This window comes from Capra hircus, chromosome 3 (genome assembly GCF_001704415.2).
Source record: "Capra hircus breed San Clemente chromosome 3, ASM170441v1, whole genome shotgun sequence".
Classification (NCBI taxonomy): domain Eukaryota; kingdom Metazoa; phylum Chordata; class Mammalia; order Artiodactyla; family Bovidae; genus Capra; species Capra hircus.
The window spans coordinates 107826101-107830671 of record NC_030810.1 but is presented as its reverse complement, the minus strand read 5'-3'; positions in this window follow the sequence as shown (position 1 = coordinate 107830671).

Here is a 4571-nt window from a genome sequence, read left to right as displayed (position 1 = left end):
CCGCGGAGCCCTGAACTACAATACCCATAGTGCCCCAGACACAGGCCGAGTGAACCGCCCTCTTCTGATCCCACTAGCCAATGGATTTCGCCATCTTCCTCCGCCCCTGGAAATACCACGGGGGGAGTCAGCGCTTCCGGTCCCGTGTTCTCTTTGGCCCTCGGGGAATCCAAAGATGTAATGCTTACGGAGAAGCCGTAAGGCAGTGGTCCTAGGTGTAATGAAGGGATCGTCCATGGCATGGGTTCCGCTAACAGAACATGGGCTGTTTAGGCTAAGGGATAGCACCAAACCTCTGCTTTTAGGCCCCTTCCCCACCTCTTCCGGGGCGGACCTCAGACCTTCAACACATGCGCACTGTCCTTCCTCCGCCCCTGCGATGGGGCGAGCCTAGGCCCTTCAGCACATGCGCACTTCACATTCTCTGGGACTGGCCTCGGACTTGCAACACTGGTACCCCTAGACAAACACCTGACAGGCTGTCTGGTGTCTCTGGTTGTTTCCGTTGCTATGCTCAGGACATTGTATTTGGGTAATGCTGTTTTTTTGTTGTTGTTGTTTTAACTTTCTCTTGTTTAACATCGGGAAGCAGCAATGAAGTGTTATTGAAAAATCCCTAAAGCTGGATTTGAAATATGCACTTTGTAATGCACCAGCTTTGGGGTGTTAGGGAGGTCATTTATTTGCGCTGCTGGCAGGGCTGTATGCAAACTACTGGTGCCCACAGCCCTCCCAGGTCCCGTAGGACTGTAGTTTCCGGGCCACTGTAAACCTCTAAGAGCAGTGCACCAGAAAACGAAATGACCGAGCTGAGCATTGGTGGAGCATCGTCGAATGCAGTGAAAGAAAGGACTGGAAATGGGACGGCATTTGGGGGGCCAGCTGGAAGGAGAAATGGGGAAAGAAAAGTTTTGTTGGGTTTTCCCCTCTACCAGCAGTTGCTGATAATTCTCTATTTAAGTATCATCCCATCTGACTTTTCTCCATCCCTACTGTCATTCACAGATCAAGATCATCTCTTGCTTAAATTCTGTCTCCAGTCCCCACCCCAACCCCTGTTGAACAATTCTAAACTGCAAACATGATTATTAAAATGTGTCATGACTTCTCTTTGCCCCTAAAATTAAGTGCCAACACAGTTTAGTTCAGTCGCTCAGTCGTGTCCGACTCTTTGCAACCCCATGAATTGCAGCAGGCCAGGCGTCCCTGTCCGTCACCAACTCCCGGAGTTCACTCAAACTCACATCCATCGAGTCGGTGATGCCATCCAGCCATCTCATCCTCAGTCGTCCCCTTCTCCTCCTGCTCCCAATCCCTCCTAGCATCAGAGTCTTTTCCAATGAGTCAACTCTTCGCGTGAGGTGGCCAAAGTATTGGAGTTTCAGCTTTAGCATCATTCCTTCCAAAGAACACCCAGGACTGATCTCCTTTAGGATGGACTGGTTGGATCTCCTTGTAGTCCAAGGGACTCTCAAGAGTCTTCTCCAACACCCAGTTCAAAAGCATCAATTCTTTGGTGCCCAGCTTTCTTCACAGTCCAACTTTCACATCCATACATGACTACTGGAAAAACCATAGCCTTGACTAGATGGACCTTTGTTGGCAAAGTAATGTCTCTGCTTTTGAATCTGCTATCTAGGTTGTCATAACTTTCCTTCCAAGGAGTAAGCGTCTTTAAATTTTATGGCTGCAGTCACCATCTGTAGTGATTTTGGAGTCCAAAAAAATAAAGTCTGACACTGTTTCCACTGTTTCCCCATCTATTTCCCATGAAGTGATGGGACCAGATGCCATGATCTTAGTTTTCTGAATGTTGAGCTTTAAGTCAACTTTTTCACACTCCACTTTCACTTTCATCAAGAGGCTTTTTAGTTCCTCTTCACTTTCTGCCATAAGGGTAGTGTCATCTGCATATCTGAGGTTATTGATATTTCTCCCAGCAATCTTGATTCCAGCTTGTGCTTCTTCCAACCCAGGGTTTAAGAAGGCTCTTATTGTCTGGTCTCTTCCTTCTCCACCAGTCTTCTCTCACTCTTTGTTCGAATCACCTTCAAATACTTTTAACACAGGAGGCTGCTTCTTACCACATGGCCTTTTTATGTGTGGAAACAATGTAATAAACATTCTGAACTCTGCTGTACACAGTCCTGGCTTGGTTTCAAGCAGTGCCTTCCACCATTCTCTGTCAACTCTCCCTTTTCCTCTCTGAAAGATTCTGTAGCATTCTGTTTGTTTAGTTATTAGAAGTCCAGCCTAGTGTAATGAGTCCACTTTAAATCTTCAGTCTCACATCAAGTTTACATAGCTTTCTTACCCTCAGCACCAGCCAACCTTCAGCATGGAACGCCATTTGGGGAATTGGTACATCCTGTCCTTTAATAGAACTCTCTCTTTTGCTAACTAAAGCTATTTGATGTGTTGGAACCTGGAGGAAGGACTGGGGAGGGCCTAGGAGGAAGGGCAAAATGTCATTTTCCCTAACTGGGAAAGTCATGGTAATCATCTGTTTGTTGTTTGACTCTCAGGCTAAAGCTGACTGTGGATAACTTCCATTTAGAAGATGCCCAAATGCTAATGCTTATGGGCACATGAATTAGTTTCCTGGGAGCGCTCCCCATTGCACAATCCCCTGATGGGAAATCTGCTCCAGTCCAACTGCTTCCCACAAGGCCTCAGGTCCTGCCTTTGGCTGTATAATTAAGCTCCCCTGCTACTAGTCTTCTTGGGAGGAGGACCAGCAAGATGGCTCAAGCTCCATTGACTTTTCACACTGTTCTTTGGACTTACAGGAAATTCATACATCCTGCTAAACCACATTGTACAAGTGACAGCTCTTTTCCAGTCAGCCCTCATTCTTTACTCCAGTGATCACAGAGAACAGATCAGCAAGCCCATCAGCAGATATCCAACCAGGGACTGAGATGCAGTCTCTCCTTGCCAAGCCACCAATTTCTAAGAGACCCCTCACTCTAAGGAGGTGAGGACAAAATGCACAGCACTTGATCCTCTGACTGGTGATGGACACGTGACTCCATCAATCCCTTTCCCCTTCCACCTCCACACCATCTTCCATTTATTTCCTGGGGAGGTAGAGGATGGGGTACTGGGGATATGGCAGAACTGACTTGCCACCGCTTGATGGTACCTTTTACTTTTGTGGCAAAACTGACAATTCCAGGGTATTGAATGAGTCTTGCTTAACATCCTGAAACAAAACAAAAACTGTCTCCTTTGCCCAGAATACTTGCCACATACTTCCATACCTTCTTTTTTTTTTTCCCTTTATCTGTGATTAGCTCCTTCTCATCTTTTACTATCAATGTATCAATGTAACTATCATCACAAGAAGAAATCCTAACATTGCCAAGCCTAAGGCAGCACACTGATCTATCACCTCCAAAGGTCCTCTTGCCTCCCTCATCATAACATTTACATTATGTTCTAAATGACTCTCAACAGTACATCATCCCCATGAGCCCAGGCACCACAACGGCTGGGACAGTGTCAGTTTTGTTCATCTTCGTCTCATCGTCACTCACACACAGAAAGCACTAAATACATAAACAAAGGATTCCCAGGCTTTGGGGAAGAGTCTGTGTGGTTTGAAAGAGCCTAGGGTTGTGGGACTTTCCTGGTGGTCCAGTGATTAAAAAAAAAAAAAAAGTGTGTGCTCAGTCGTGTCCTACCCTTTGGGACCCCATGGACTGTAGCCCACCAGGCCTTCTGTCCAAGGAATTTTCCAGGCAAGAATACTGGAGTGGGATGCCATTTCCCTCTCCATGCCCCATGGTTAAGAAGCCACCTTCCAATGTGGGGGATGTGATTCTATCCCTGGTCAGGGAACTAGGATCCCACATGCCAGAGAGCAACTAAGCCCTCATTGAGCCCACACTCTCTGGAACTCAAGCTACACAACAAGAGAAGCCACCACAATGAGAAGCCCACACACCACAATGAAGATCCAGTGCAGCCAAAATAACAAGTTTTAAAAATATAAAAGAAAGAGCCCAGGTCCCACTACAATGCCTCTGTCCCTGCTGCTTCTACCTCCCTGAAAGCTGCTGTGCTCTACACCTACTTTGTATATCAAGTTGTGTTGCTGGAACATCTCTGAAACAGCTAAAGTGCTGTATTAAAATCTGCACTTTCATAAATTAGTTTTATTCGATCGACCAGCTATATAAGCATCAGCAAAGTTTGTAAAAGAGGAAATTGTGAAGTAGTCAAGGGTGGAGTGTTAACCTACACTTTTGACTCCATTCCTTACATGCCCAGAATTCCCTTCGCAGTTGTTTAGAAGTTTGAGTCTGCCCAGTAGGCGCTCCCTTCCCACTATTTACCTGTGGTGGAAAGAAACGATGGCTTCTCCTATGACTACACTATAGTCTCTGGATGCAACATTCCTTCATACAAAACATTTTTAACTGACCTAGAAGAGCTGAGGGAGCTTTAAGGTGTGTCCTACTAGGGCCCTTCAGACTACTGGCAACAGGATGAAGGATAAACAAATTCTCAAAATAAGCATATACCTATGCTCGGACCCTAGAGTTCTCAAGAGGCTGAGACATTCC